This window comes from Ziziphus jujuba, chromosome 2 (assembly GCF_031755915.1).
Source record: "Ziziphus jujuba cultivar Dongzao chromosome 2, ASM3175591v1".
Lineage (NCBI taxonomy): Eukaryota > Viridiplantae > Streptophyta > Magnoliopsida > Rosales > Rhamnaceae > Ziziphus > Ziziphus jujuba.
In genome coordinates, this window is record NC_083380.1 from 32,522,349 (window position 1) to 32,538,792 (window position 16,444).

Below are 16,444 nucleotides of genomic sequence, written 5' to 3' on the forward strand. Positions count from 1 at the left end.
GAAATAAAATTATTAAGTGTTATTATTTATAACTATTAATAATAATTTGTTAATTAATAATATTTAATTATATAATTATTTTTAATTTAAAAAATAAATTTATTTAAATAATCATTCAAATTAATTGATATGGTAGAATATTTTTATTTTTATATATAAAAATATAAATTCATACAATATAATATAAAAAGATAGTGTGTATTTAGATAATTTATTAAAAAAAAAATTTGTCAAAATAAGATGTAACATACACTCGCTTGGATCGCCACACGTTGATTGTGGGCTCTACAATCCCAACCCAAAATCTCAATCTCTCTTTTTATTTTTATTATTTTTATTCTCATCAATGGTCAGACTGTAACGAATAACTGTCTATCTTCCCAGTGAAATGTGAGTGCAAAAAATTAAAAAGCCTGATTTCTTTCTTCCTTGCACCTTTTTAAAGCTCTCACAACGAAGGACAACAACAAGAAAGGGATTCAAACCATGTCTCCCAGCAAGCTCAATTCTTCTGTAAATACTCCTTCTTTTCTCTCGCTATATATATATATATATATATGTTATATATATGTATATATTTATTTATTGTTGAAGTTTGTGACATCTTTGATGATTTAGGGTTTGAATTTCTGTTTGTAAAGATTTTATTTTATCTTATTTTTTTGTTGGTTACTGTTTTTGCGTGACTATGATCAGTGCCAAGTGAACTTAATTGGGATCAAGGAAAAACAAAAATGCTGTTGGAGTTGAAAGATTTATCTATTCTTTTATTGTTTTTTCAAGAATTCAAGATTATTATTAGAGTGGACTTTATTTATTTTTCTTTTTTGGTTTTGATTGATATATGGAGGCAGCTGGGATTTTTTTTGTTAGGTTGAATAAGCTGGTTTTGTTGGAAGAAATATGTGCCTGTGGACCAATTTGGAATGTCTGTGGTACTAGGAAAGACTCATGCGGTTATGTTATGTATTGGTCTATGGTTGTACAAAATTTAGTCAATGGTAGTTGCTTGGAAACCTTAACCAATCATTTGCTCTTATGGATATGACGACACACTGCTAAAAAAATGATTGAAGCACTGTTTTTTGTCTGTATTTTTTTGGGACATTAGCTTTTTGATCCATATGTGCAGAGAAGTTTGTTGGACATGCCACGGAAGATAATCCTAAAATATATAACATAAGCAAACTGAGAAATGTTGGTGGAAGTTTAAGTAGTTAACAACAAACACAGTGCAGTGCAACCGTTACTGTTCAACGTTATATCATTTCTAATCTTAAACGATGAACATCTATTAGATTTTTGTTTTTCTTTTAATAGTAAGATGCGAATTTAAGACCTGTTTAACCATTGTTGAAACTTTAACCACCCAATCTAAGGTTGAGTTGGTTTTGTGACATTGTTGGAATTTTATAAAGATATTAGTTGATTAACTAATGTGCCAACAAGCAAACAAAGAAGGGGAAAAAAAATCTACAAACTCTGTCTACGTACTGCTTTTCAATTATCAATCGATATGCTATTTCTTCATTTACTTTCTATATAATTCTAGCTATTCTCTATTGTACAATGCATTTACCAAAAAGGACCGATACTTACCCTTGTTACAGTTCGATTACATTACTCAGTATGTAATCCTAAGATGCTTCCTGTGGGCAGGGTGAAGCTAGCGTTTCATGCTCACAATCAGAGAATGGTTTTCTCAGTTCACATTCTCTTCTAAATTTGGAGAAGCCAGTGCAGGAACTTATTCAAGAATCTCCTGTTCAGGGGTCTTATGACCACCTTATAGAGTTCTCAGAGGCTATGAGAAGTATGATCATGTTTTATCTTTTGAAGTTTATAGTATTAAATGGCACTATTATCTGTCACATTGTCTAAGTGTAAAGTATGATGCTTATATGGTATACAACCAATCTGTAGCTGTTGCAAAGGCATTAAGATGTGCTGCCAAAGGAAAGGCTTTCGCTCAAGCTGAGGCTGCTGAATGGAAGCGTAAATATGAGCTGGAGAGGATGCAGAATTTGCAGTTGGAACATAAAGGTTTTTGAACAATTGAATACCATACATTTATTGATATGCTCTGTCTTTTATTATATTTGACAATAATCACTAACTATAAATGATATAAAACAAAGACTTTCTAGATTCTGATAATAAGATTCTAAAAATTCTTTACTCCACTTTCTGGTCTAATTTTTTTCAGTTTTATCTAACAAATATATAGTGAAATATACCCCTTTCAAAAAGATAAATATGAATAGAAAGATTCATGTTTCCTCTTGTCTCTTGAAACGATCCTTAGGTTGAATTGCTTTACTGTTTCATAGAAAATCCAACACTAGAGGTTCTTTTTACACCCACATCCCATAATGCCTGTAAGACAATATCTACCTGGAAGCATGAAAGGCGATTCCACTCATGTTAGTCGCATTCATCAAGGTCGAGGTCTTCAGATAGTGTTCTGGAGCATATCTTCTTTATTTTTTATTTTTATTTTTTGTCCCCTCTCCATTTCTGATCTAGAATTAAGGTAGAAATATAAAATTAATGAAATAATGGTAGACAGAAAATGAAGGGATAAATAAATGAATAATAGTTAAAAGATGGTACCGCCAAAGGTCTAGCTAGTGGATCTATAGTCTGCATCTTGTTGGATTAAACATTGAAGACATTTTAGCTCTTTGCTTAATTCCATATTTTCTATAACTTCTAAGCCAGAAAGCGTTAGTATGAAGCTTCACATTTCTGGATCCTTTTTGTATTCTATAACTTCTAAGCCAGAAAGCCTTAGCATGAAGCTTCAGACTTCTGGATCCTTTTTGACCAATCAACGAGACTGTGCCTATCATATGTGTGCACTCTAGAAGTTTTGACTTCTTCCATATGTTGTGCCAGTTGTTCTACCATTCTCTCACCACCTTCACCACGGCCAAATGTACTTGATTCCCTTTATTGTATCTTAGTTTTCAGTTCTAGTTGCTGCTGCCATAGAAAATTTGCAACCATTGTTCTCTCTGTCATCTAAAAGGTATTATAATCATAGGCCTTTAATTAGCACTCATTGCCCAATCCTTTTTTCTTATTTTATTCGTCCTTGACATCATAATTCTGGAGAATTTCCTTTCTTTGTTCTTTCTTCTGGAGGAGAACTCAAAATTCTTTTTTCATTCTTTTATTTTCATTTGTTTCTACTAGCAGCAAAATTTTATTATCCGAATAAGAAAAAGAAAAGTTTCCATGTTTCTGTGGATTTTTTTGGCCACAATACTCAGCAGACTTCTTGATTCCCATCCAAATATTGAAACTTGGATAATTTATTTTGTATCCGCTGGCTTGCTAATCAAATTTGGACTCATTATCAGATTGTGGGTATTCCACTCTCAGGCAAAGAACTTTGTGAAAAGCTTTGCAATTGGTGGACTCAAAGTTCTGTATGTAATGCAATGGGAATCATAAGCTTTATTCTGCCAAGGATTCAAGTAGGAGAATATCTGAAGGTACTTGCTTTGTCTTCCGCAAATTCAGTAGTCATATCGATGCTTCCATTAAAGAAAACCTCGTAGATGTTTTTACAGAAGACAATTTCCCGTTCTACTCTTTAAAATGTGAGGTTTGCTTCAGTTATAGGCTCTACAAGGACCAGGAGGGAAAAACATATGTTGATTCACAAGCGTGGTAATGCATGCATATTTTGCTGGTGAAATGACTTGTTGTCCTTATAAAGCATATTTGCGGCAAAAGACCACACATATAATTTGGACTCACTTTATTGGGGAAAACAAATTGATTTCTAGCGAACTGTAATTTGGAGATGGTGGTTTCCTTGGGTGACCCAAAATATGCTTGTCAAAGATATAGTTATAGAAAGTTAGAACCAATATAATTCACCATATGGTTTGACCACTAAGATTTAGTGCTCCACTGTAAATTCGTGATAGCCCATGTACTGACTTTTGCCCCCTCTCTCTCTCTCTCTTTCTCTCTCTCTCTCTCTCTCTCTCTCTCCCCCCCCCCCCCCCCCCCCCCCCCTCTGCCTATCTTTTTCTTTTATGTACTTCATAATTTTAATTAATCATGGAATTTTCTGGATGACATTACAGAGCAATCACTTAAAGAGCATCATGATGAGAGGATGGAGACCTTGGCTAGCCAATCTAGTATGCAACCTGAATACTGTTGTGGGAGGAATGGAATATGTTCTCTTGAGGTTCTTCGAGATGGGGAAGCTGATTCTGATCCCAATTTTCTTCCTAATAATAAATTTATGAGAAAGGTAGTTTTATAATATATTTCGTCAGTCCAGCTAAGCTGCATCTCTTTAATTCAATTTTAGCACCTGCATTATTTTATATATATATATCTTCTTTTAATTGTTTTCTAAGAATCACCAGATAAAGCACAGTAACCCATGAGCCCCTTGTATATCTATTGCAATTTTATTATGATGAGCTCTTTTCAATCATATAATGTGGAGAGAGTCTGGATGGTTAAGATAGTCTCGCTGTATATTAAGAACATATTGTAATATGTGATAGTCACGCCGTATACGAAGAACATGTACGCATACTAGAAGATATTTAATTGTTGAACAATGTTGGTGCACTGGTTTGTCAGATTATATTACTAAAACGATATTTGCTTGAGGCAGGCATCGTTTAAACTTTCATGGTGGTGCAAAGGTGAACACAGTGACCAACACAAGCATGACATTGTCTCTTTTGAAAGAGGAAATATACCCACTGCTGAGCATAGCGGTAGACAGATGTTATATGCTGTCTATGCATAACAATTTCTCTTTTACCCACTAGCAGTGGACAATCATTTATATTTTTTTGACCTTTCTGTTAGTTACCTAAAACTGCAACAAAGGTCTGCAGGGTTCTGTTCATCTAAGTGTTGAATTCACTTTGCAGGTGTATCCCATTTTTTGTCTAATTAAAAACTCATATTTATCTCAGATTTCTTTGAGGTGGGAATCTGACCCACAGACTGTGCTTGTATTGACCAAACCACATTCAACTTCTGTTCAAATTCTGTGTATAGAAATGGTCTGGTGTGGATATTGAGATATCCTTACTTTTCTGCTATTCTGGAAGTAAACTTTCATTATTATGCTAGATTTGAGCTCAGATAAATTCAAGATATGATATGAATCTGTCTAGGAATGGCTTCTAAATTTTATCTATATGCTAGTGTGCTGCAATACAATTCATCACGATCTCTTCCATTACTCGGCTGATATAGGAGTTATAGGCATCTACATTCAATTGTTTACTCACTAAAAAATTGTGAAGTTAAGGAGCTCTAATTTGATTTGATACCTGGACTTTGCTTGCTCTTGGCTGTGTAACTATATTACCAATTTTGGGCCGAATCTTTTTCCTTCCTTACTCTTCATCTTTAATTACCAGATGGCTGAGAGCGCAGAAAAAGTTAGACATTTAGGTGGAACCATGTGTGAGAGCTGAACTTCTATCTGAATCATCTGACTTCAACTTTGTTCGCACCTGGAAAGATGGTAAGCATTGACATTTTTTGAATTAACCATGAAAAAATCTGCTGTTTTGTTTTTCTGGTTTGGGAGCTGACATTTCTATCTTGAAGCAATTGATTTGACCTTCAGGAGTTGTTTCCATTTTTTATTTTTTATTTTTAATGCCATTTACAGTGACTTACACACAAAATCTATATTAAGAGCCATACAAGTGTCTGACTATACATTTCACTTTTATTTAACTAACATGATGTAACGTTATTTCATACTTTAATTTGGTTTGTGACTTTGTTATTTAGGGTTTCATATTGTTGCTTGACAGCTAATGCAATTATGCTCCTGCATACATAAGTTGATCATGTGGTAACTCTGGGTGGGGATGGAACTGTCCTCTGGGTATGTGATGATAATGTTTTTGAACTTAAGAACAGTAATAGCTATCATGTTATTGTGGCAAGTCTTTGTCAGTACTTTCATTGGATATCTGTTTGTTCTATATTTTGTGGACTTATCAATCTGATCTGTTGTAATGAAAGCATTTGGAAGTAGTTGTTAAAAACAAAATAGTTTCAAGGATGGTCGAAAACACAGTAAGGCGGCTTGAGGGTGTTATGTGCTGTAAATGTATTACCCAATAACACGTCCTCACTATGGCCTGGTGAAACGGGGGGAAAAAAGAGTACTGTGGCAACAAACATGTGGTACTCATGAAGAAAATCTGTGGATATATTAAGCAAATAAAGAAAAGAGGACATGGAAAATAAACTTGTATATTACTTTACCTGAAACATCAATTGTAGTCTAGATAATTAGTATTATAAAGCTTATGTACTTAAGTGTCTTTTTTCCCCCATAAAAAAAAAAAAAAAAAAAAAAAAAAAAAAATAACAAAAAACTAAAAACTTCCTTTTCTTTGGTTACTAAATGCTTGTTTAGTCCATGGGATTTCTTTTCTTTTTCTTTTTGTTTTACGGGGTGGATTAACATTTTACTTAATTAAACGAGAGAAGGAGAGGAAATTTTAGTAATATCTGTTAATACCAAAATCAAGGGACAAATCACTCCTCTTTTCTTGATGCAATTTCATGTTATATGGGCGCTTGAATCATAAACTAGTTATCTTAGTTAGACCATAGCGTAGTGTCTAGCATCCTACTTTTATTAGTAAATTACAAACTTTTCAGTTAGTTCGGTGTAAGCTGCTGAATACTATGTCTCATTCAGGGAGTTCATATTTTCTTCTAAATAAGGTCTAGAACCTTTTGCAATTGAAGCCAAGTCCACTTTATATTGGTGCACAATTTTAATAGATTTTCTCCATTTAGTATCTAAGTCTTGGACTCTTGGGTTTAATGACTGCCTACCCTTTTTGCGCAGGCGGCATCCATGTACAAAGGACCAATTCCTCCTGTTGTTCCATTTTCTTTAGGGTCCCTGGGCTTTTATGACCCCTTTTTGTATGCTCAAGAATATGTTGCATATTCTTTTCTCGAGCATAAAACAACCAATCTTCTGAATACATTGTTGTTTAAAACTTCTTAGTCACGGAATATCTTTCTGATTTGACATGCCTATTGCCTCTTCCATGTTTTGATGAAATGGTGATCTATAGCATACTTCAGACAGTGAGCATTACAGAGAGTGCCTTGACTCAGTTTTAAAGGGTCCAATTACTATCACATTGCACCACCGTTTGCAGTGCCATGTTATCGGAGATGATGCCAAAAATGAGTACGAAACTGAAGAACCAATACTTGTGTTGAATGAGGTTACAATCAACAGTGGGATATCATCATACCTCGTAAATTTGGAATGCTATTGTGACAACTCGTTTGTCAAAAGTGTCCAAGGGGATGGGTTAATTCTATCAACAACATCTGGGAGTACTGCATATTCATTGGCAGCTGGTGGATCAGTGGTTCATCCCCAGGTATATTCAGGCACCATTTTAGTGCATATATGGCTTGGGAACATATTCTGTTAGTTTGGAGTCAAAGAAGTGTATCCACAAGTTGTTGTTTGATGCATATTTCAATTGAATGTTAGGATAGAAAAGGATTGGCATGGCAACATATGATGTCAGAAAGGGAACATGTCATTACCATGATCTGTATTGTTATAATGAATATTAATTCTGTTTTCCATCTTTGCAGCTTCCTGGCATCCTATTTACACCAATATGCCCACATTCCTTGTCCTTCTGTCCTCTCATATTACCGGAGCATGTAACCATAGGTGTGCAAGTGCCCTTCAATTGCAGAAGCCAGGCATGGGCATCGTTTGATGGCAAGGACAGGAAACAGTTAAAACGTGGGGATGCACCTGTATGTAGCATGGCTCCTTGGCCTACAGCATGTCTAGTTGATTCCACCAACGACTTCTTGCGGAGCTTGCATCAGGGCCTCCACTGGACTCTGAGAAAGACTCAGTCTTTTGATGGGCCTCGGGATTCATCATAACTAATATTTTTTCCCTTGTACCCATTGTTAGCCTTGAAAGATGAAAACAAAATCCCATTGGAATATGACCTATTAGTTTTTTCAAGAAAAAGAAGGAAACCAATTCTAAAAACTTTTTTTTTTTTTTTTTTTTTTGGTTTTCGATGCTCCCCCCAATCTGAAGAATAGCATGTATTTGTAATATACTTCTAGAAAGTTCCAAACCATGTGGAAGTACTGTATGTCAACGGTTAATGTCGTCCAATTTCTCCTGAAAAATTTGTAAAACTATTATCATTAAGTAAACTAGTTATCCAAATTGTTAATGTAGAAACTCTGTATTATGGTTATGTTTCATCTATTCCCTCCGCACACAGGTGGAAAAGCTTGTTATAGTTTTTTTTTCTACTCTGCACTGCACAAAGAGGAAAATCATGTATGCTATATGTATATAGAGGCCAAATCTTCAATTATGAAAACAAGCATACTTAATTATACATCCAAGCATAGGCAATGCATACACAAAACTTATGTATATAAATAAATGATACATAATTTACTGACATATGATTCTCACGCCTTAAGGCCTATCTTAAGGCGTGAGACTGAGTGGTAACTCCCACCTCTGAAAGAAGAAAAGTTACCCACATTTTGCCAATAAATGCACTTGGCTTGCTAGGGCTCATGATATATGCATAATAGCCCTTTTCACATTCTCTTATAGAACTTGGTTTTAATTTACAACAAGTTTAGAATATTATAATTAAAAAAAAAAAAAGGAAAAAAAAACCAGAAATATGCTTAAGCACCATGCATTTCCACATGTGTTATCAAGCTTTAACAAGAATCAAGGGCAGAACCAGGATTTTCACGCAGTGTCGACAAATATAAAAAAAGAAAATAATAATAAAACAAAATATAATCTAAAAGAATTTTGTTATATTATATGCAATAATCTCAATAATTATAATCACCTGTGTGCGTGTTTTCAGGGTGAAGAAAGAGATTATTATTGCAGTGTTTTACATGAGGCTGGCATGAACACTACCAAGGTCGAATACAGGGCATGCATGAAAGATGAAATAATATCCTAACACGTTTGCTATACAGAGGAATAATTATTAATGGGAGTTAAAAAAAAAAAATAGTTATTGTTATGTTTGATTGCTATATTAAGTTAGATTTAGTGTTTAGTCTTTAATTTTAAGATTTTCTTCTCTTTTTTTTTTTTCTTTTTTTTTAAATACCCAAATTTATTCCATATAGCAAACGTGCGTGTTAGAAAACACATGTGAATGTTAAGAAAGAATATGACATTTAGAATAAAGGAATATTCGTCATTTAATTTTAGAATTAGAAATTAACGTCAACGCTAAGAAACAAAGAAATTAAGGTCAACACCCCAATATTTGATCCAGTAAGCTTATTGCAAGTTTAGGTTGGGCCGAGATCTGTATCAGACTCTAGCACGTTTGTTTTAGATTTGAGTTGGTATTGAAGATAGGTCACTCCTTGTGAAAGCCCAATTACGAGAAATATAGCTCAAAAGTGCCATCCTGAATCCCTGATAATTATATTAAACTTCAAAAAAAAAAAAAAAAAAAAAATCATTTTGTAGGAGCCTAAAAGGCCAAGTATTACTTTTATCTATTCTAAGACAATGTTTGAAAAACTCAACGACATAGAAAAAAAATAATAATAATAAATCCATACAGGGGTTCAACAGGGATGTAAAGTTTCTTCCGTTAAAGTACAAAACATCATTCCAAATTACAAAAAATGTTTCAACAGTTTGACATTTCTGTAGCACAATCCTTATAACATGCAGAAAGCGTAGGAGGAAAATTCATAAGGGAAAAGAAAAATGCGAATCAAGAACATAAACAAAAACAAAAAGGGAAAAAAAATAACAAAAATAAGACAGCTGAGTTGAGTAATTAGCAGTATAAATAGTAGGAGAAAAGAAAAAGTCTATATGTCCTAGCAGCACCCAAACCTCCCTTGAATCCCCAATACTTCAATCTACCTACTCATGCAACATCTTATAGTGGGGCAGACCAACTTCACTTTTATAAGATAAAAAGAATCAAATTAAGAAATGCATCCATTCTCCCACTGGATTCCTATCCAACGTGCATAGTCCACCCACCTGCGATACAAAGTTGTAAGACATAGTTATAAGATGTGCATCACCAAGGAGAAAAACAAAATTCTTTAGAATGAAAAAAGGTTCAGAAGAAAGGGGGGGAAAAAAATTGCTTACAATAATGAACCCAAGAATGTGTTGCCCGTCCTAACAGCAAAGCATATTGCACTTACCATAAGCTTGTCTTGGTGTAGTAAGGGTTCCACTATCCGTTGTTCAATAATTCCAACCAAGAATTGGTACCTGTCAGAAACTTCAAGATGTCCACCATTAGTAAGCGCCTTGTCCATCTTGGTTAAAAATGAGCAAAGAAAAATGCCAAAGGGATCAGACCTGTAACTAAAATATATGTTCCAAACTTTCATTTAGAAAAGAAGTTAAGGTAGGAAATGTTACCATGTAATCCAATCCATCATATGAATATCAAAACAAACAATAGTTTCCCAAAAATGTATAGTCACAAAGCCCCAAGAAAACTGTGATATTGCAAATTTTAGGAACAAATGTGTCTTAATGTTTGCACTTTGCGCTAAATTTAAAGAGATTCCATTGGTCAGACTTGGTAAAAATCAGGTAGAAGAAAGAAAAGGCTGTAAATTTTCTTGTCCCTTTTATTTTTCTGTACTTGCTCCACATAACAAATGGACACGTAAAGAAAAAGAAATGACAAACAAAACACTCTACCGATAATAATGGAACAGTATTTCGAAATACCAATCAGAAAAGTTATATGAAAACTAACCAGTGAGGAAGCAGTTCCAACTGCAAAAAGCTTGGTCCCACTACGCTGCATGAAGAAAAATCAAGATATTATAAACATGTGATTCATTTAACTTCAATTATGATAAAATACAAGCAGGTCAGCAAAAATCTTCTTACCACTATCGCACTAATCCTTTGAAGTAGTGAATACGATGTTCCAGAGAGAGCAATTTTGTGGATAGAATTTAAGGATCATATTAGTAACCCATATTCTAAGATGGGCAAAAGATTAGACAAGTTCATCAGTTCACCAATCAGGAAGAAACATAACCGGGAATGCATTAGAAAAGGGGTATTTTGCGCCGCAATGTAGGAATAAATGTCTCTATCTACTGTTCATTCCTTTAAGAAAATACATTTATATTTATATTACAGTCCTAGAACTCCAACATTAATTGATAAAATAATAAAATGTATAAAAGGAAACGTCCTGGAAGTTGCCTCGGAAGAAATGGATGAGTTACACGTAAGTAATTAAGTAATTGTGCACGTAGGCTGTTCTAGATAGTTTCTATTGGGCTTTGCCTTTTATTATTGGTATTCTATTTGGGCTCTTTTGATATCTTGGTTAACATGGAAGAACTTAGCAAGTTGCCCTGCGTTTACTGCAATTGGTGGTCGGTGAGAAACAGTGGGAGCCGGAAGATAAACAAGCATGAAACCTGCAATTATGACCATTACCTAAGAAAAAATATACCGCAATCTTAAATGAGACTCCGCTAGATTTCAAAAGTGTTTAGTCATGGTGGGTATACTCAGGAGATAAAAATGGAAGAAAAATCCGCTCGTGAAATATCAGCTGGAATGCAGACAATTTCTTACATGTGGCATTAAATCACTTGAAGAGAGGAACCAACTGAGCTGGTACCAGAGATGCATGCAAAGATTTTCTCTGTGGGGAGGGAGAAAATATTGGGTGCGTGCCAGGTCAACTGATACCACTCCCAATGCTTTGTTGATATGTGTTAAAAAATTATCACATCATAAGTCAAATCATCATTTAAAGTAAGAGAATGTAAGTATTGAAGTATTAAAATGGTGCAAGAGGATATAAATATTGAAGCATTATAATATTATTTTTTAACACATGTCAACAAATATCAGCTGAGCTGGCACCATGCACCCAAGATTTTCTCATTGGGAGGGGGTTGGTGGGAATATACTATACCTGATAATTCGGGTTGGTGGATCGTGTTCGTGTTAATCCGTTTAATAATCGGGTCAAAAATGCCTAATCTGAACACGACCCATTTATTAATCGTGTCAGGTACCTAAAACACTAATCCGACCTGTTTATAAACAGGTCAACACGACACGACCCGTTTAACACGATTATTTTAATGGGTCATGTTGACCTATTAACCCGTTAACCTAAAATTGACCTATTAACCCGAAAACTAACCTATTAACCCGTTAATCCGAAAATTAACCTATTAACCTGAAATTTTTTTTATTTTTTTTTATTTTTATGTTTTTGTCTTATTAAATATGTATTTTTTGTTTTTAAAAAATTAATAATAGAAAATTATTTTTATAAAATTTTTAATTTATAATATTTTTTAGTTATTAAATATTATATTAGTGATAAAATATTAATTTAAAATTAAATTTAAATGGGTTGTAATAGGTATATAATTGTGTTAAACAGGTCAACCCGAAAATGACACGATTAATAAATGGGTCGTAACGGGTCAATTTCGAGTTAAACAGGTCAACCCGAAAATGACACGATTAATAATCGTGTTAAACGGGTTGACCCGATTATGACCCGAACCCATTTATAATAAACTCAAACTCATTTATTCCGTGTCGTTTTCGAATCGTGTCGCCGTGTCATGATCCAAATTGCCAGGTCTAGAATATACGGTTCTGATAGTGAAAGCCCATTGCCATGGTGGGCTGCCACTCTGGACTCAGTTAGGCTTACAGTTATATTTTCAGTCCCTGAATTTTCAATTATTTATACATCACTCCCCATATTTTATGAAATATCTTCACATAAGAACCTGTAACAATCAATTTAAATTAAACATAAAGTGGATATATTCAACTATGGTGTTTTTAAAAAAGTAAAGCATGTGCTAAGATCGTGTTATATAACTCTTAATTAAAAAGAAAAGTCTAATCAAGCGTGCTTAATTGATTTTTTTTTTCTTTTCCAATTTGAAGTAACCATATTAAATCATGAAATACTAATTTCAATAGCATTATAATTATAATTATTGCCATGATAAGGCAAAGAAATAAATAAAATACAAAGAGAATTGCAAAAACTGCAAATAAAAAAGAAAAAGGAAGCAAAGACACAGACATATGGAAAACTATATGCTAAAGACTGGGTGCATTAATGAAATGTAATAATTGGGTACTTATTAGAAGAAGAAAGAAATAAACTGAAAAACTCAAATCTTGGGGCTTGGAAGTCGCACTCAAAAGCCAACCCATTGTTTTTTCTTTGCAGGGCAGGCTTCAACCCAAATCAATCAAATTGATAAATGGTTTACAGCTTGCAGGGGTCCGGTATATGCTGGAAATGGAAGTAAAAATTTCTTCTAAAATTATATTTTATATATAATTGGACAGTAAAATTATTTTACATATAATTACGCGTTTGATATCATATGGATGCACCTGTTTTATGATAAAATTGATTTCTTTCATTTTATTTCCTCTTATGTTTGCCAATATATACCTTCTTGTTTTCAATTTTAATATGGTTTTTGTTAATAATATTTACTCAAATATTTTGTGGTAATATTAACTCAAATATTGTCATCACCTGTAGCTACTGGATTGCTGTGCCTGTCTAGATAGTAGATCATATATATATATATATACGCTTCGATTTGTGTTTTTTTTAATTTTAAAAATGATGTATAATAGATCCTATAAAATATTAGCAGTGAACAGAAAAACAAAACATTATAAAATAATAATTGAAGAAAAAGAACAAGACTATGGATTTGAATATTGTTATAGGAATTGAGAATTTAAATTAGGTTATTATAAATGAATATATCAAAATTGAGTTCTAGTTGATTAGGAATATGATGGACTATATTAATTTATATACTAATGAATATTTTATATATTAAAGTATTCTTTTGCTTCTGCTTCTAATGTTCTCTCTCTTTTTTTTTTTTTTTTTTTTTCAGTCATCTAAAAGCATATGATAATGACTGCTGATGGTAATATGGTGTCATTTGAAGTGGTTCCAAATGGTAACCCCAAAAAAAAAAAAAAAAAAAAAAAAAAAAAAAAAAAAATCCCTGTTGGACCGGTTGTTGTTGTTGTGGAGACTGGAGGTTATGGGCTCCACCGCTACCACCCATTCCTTACGTGCGTCCTCTCCATATTGGTCATAGATTTTACGTTTCCCACGATCACTCAGAACCTCATAAGCCTAAGCTAACTCCTTGAACTGTGTACACAAAAACCGCAATAAAATAAAATAAAAATAAAAATAATTACTTTTATGAATTCTAGAAGATGGAGATAAAGGACAAAACGAGTATTGAAATTCATAGAAGCTAATCAACCAAGCGAATCCCCCAGCAAAAAAAAGAAAAAAAAAAAGAAAAAAAGAAAATACAGGTCTTTCTACTTACGTTCAGCTCCAGGACAACGCTCAAAAAAAGCAAAAAATAAATGGAATAAAAAAATTATTATCAATTAGAGATGGGAAGGGGTAGTGTAAAAATTCAAACCACACGCAGAAAAAAGCTATCTTTTTCCTTTTTTCCCCAGCAGCTGTGAATCATAACAAGATCCATTTGAGCTGATTAAGAAAGAAGAAGATCCAGATGAAGGTATAGATGTAGTTGATGATGAACATAATGATTTGGTTCCTGAATATTGCCTCGGAATCACGCTAGAGAATGACCTTAAAAAAAAAAATAAATAAAAAAGCAAAAATTAAAAAAAGAGACAAAAGAAGGAACATACTGAAGAAAAATAAATAAATAATTAATAAATTTTAGTGATGGTTTTCTGAAAAAAATAGCCCAAAAAAAAATCAATTATTATAAATATTTTTAACGATGCTTTTTTAAAAAACTTTAGTTAAAAACTTATATATAGGAAAAAAGTCGGCTTTTCTTTTTTATTTAGCAATGATTTTTTAAAAACCTTTGTTAAAAGTTAATGTATTTTTTTTTATTATTATTTTTAATTTTTACTGCCAAAAATGCTTCATTTTGTTTTTTGTCCATAAAAATCCAAATCAATCTCCATAAAAGAGGCTTTGAAATTTGATGCTGTTGAATTCAAAGGAATCGGCAATCAAAATAAAAAGAAAAGACAAAAAAAAAAAAGAAAAAAAAAAAGAAGAGAAACAATGCGGATTGAGAAGATGAGTGAGAGAAGAGAAAACAGAGAGCAAGTTGGAAATCTGAGAAGAGAAAAGGAGTCAGCAGTGGGTAAATTAAAGAATAGAATAGGTCGTGATTATTTCCAGGTAAATTTTTACATTTATTTATTTATTTAATTTTATATCTATTTGTAAATACTATGAATTTTTATTATAAATTATCTATTTTGAAAATGATAATTATAATAATTGATACAAAACAATCTATGATTTTTTTTTTCTCATCATCTTGTTATGATCGCATCTTATGGAAGGAAAATTGTCAATTTCCATGTCTTGTTTTCCTTCCTCAGTACATACTTCAAATCCTTTGATTATTTCCTTTGCATTTTCTTTTTATACTGATATTAAAGAAGGAAGATCTAACACACGCGTTTTATTTCATATATCAGTGAGAAATACATATATATATATATATATATATATATGTAGTGAAAGAATATTGCAATACCCAAATTTAGATAAAATAAATAAATAAATTATAGCTTACTATTTTCTTTATGGAAAAAAAATGCTCTTTTTTTTTTTTTTTTTTTTAATTTCCGTGCTGTCTTGTGTGATGGCTGCCACTGTAGGTTCAAATCGAGCAACTTTTTTTGGTTTTAGCTAAGGAACGTGTTATAAAATCAAAACCCAGTCAAAAATCGAGCAACTACGAAATGGAATAGAGGGGTAAATATAAAACATACATGAAAACCAAAGCCAAACGCAATACAGTAAAATGGATCAAAATTCCATACGACTTTTCGTTTAAGGTCTAGATTAAAATTACCACTTCTTGCTTATTGTATAGACTACGGATTAAGTGGAGAAAAAGAAAAAAAATATATATCAAGGTTAAGTTCTATTTTCGTGCTTCCAATGTTGCAAAAAAACAAAGGCCCTCCAATTTTTATGTGGATATTATAGTCTAAAAAACTTTTTTATGTGGATATTTATTTTGGATTTTTTTTTTTTTTGGTAATAGGATATTTATTTTGGATTTGATTTTAATGTGGACATTTATTTTTATTTTTTTAATTGAAAGTGCAAATTTTTAATTTTGATATTTTAATCTAATTTTAATTTTGATTTAAATTTTGACCAAATAAAAACAATTTAACAAAAATAGCGGGTCATTTATCAAATTTGGAGCAATATAATGTGTCTAAAATATAAGAAAGTTCTTTAAAAAATATATATATATATATGACAGATTTAAGAAAGTTCTTTAATATATATATATATATATA

The 16,444-nt window shown here is 32.4% G+C and overlaps 1 protein-coding gene and 1 pseudogene across 2 annotated transcripts in view; one reads left to right on the forward strand and one right to left on the reverse strand.

Moving 5' to 3' along the window:
- The window catches only part of LOC107419553 (rRNA-processing protein fcf2), a 76,798-nt gene that overhangs the window by 2,592 nt on the left and 57,762 nt on the right, over nt 1–16,444 (reverse strand). The window lies entirely within an intron of this gene.
- Nucleotides 331–8,285, forward strand: LOC107419550 (NAD(H) kinase 1-like; annotated as a pseudogene).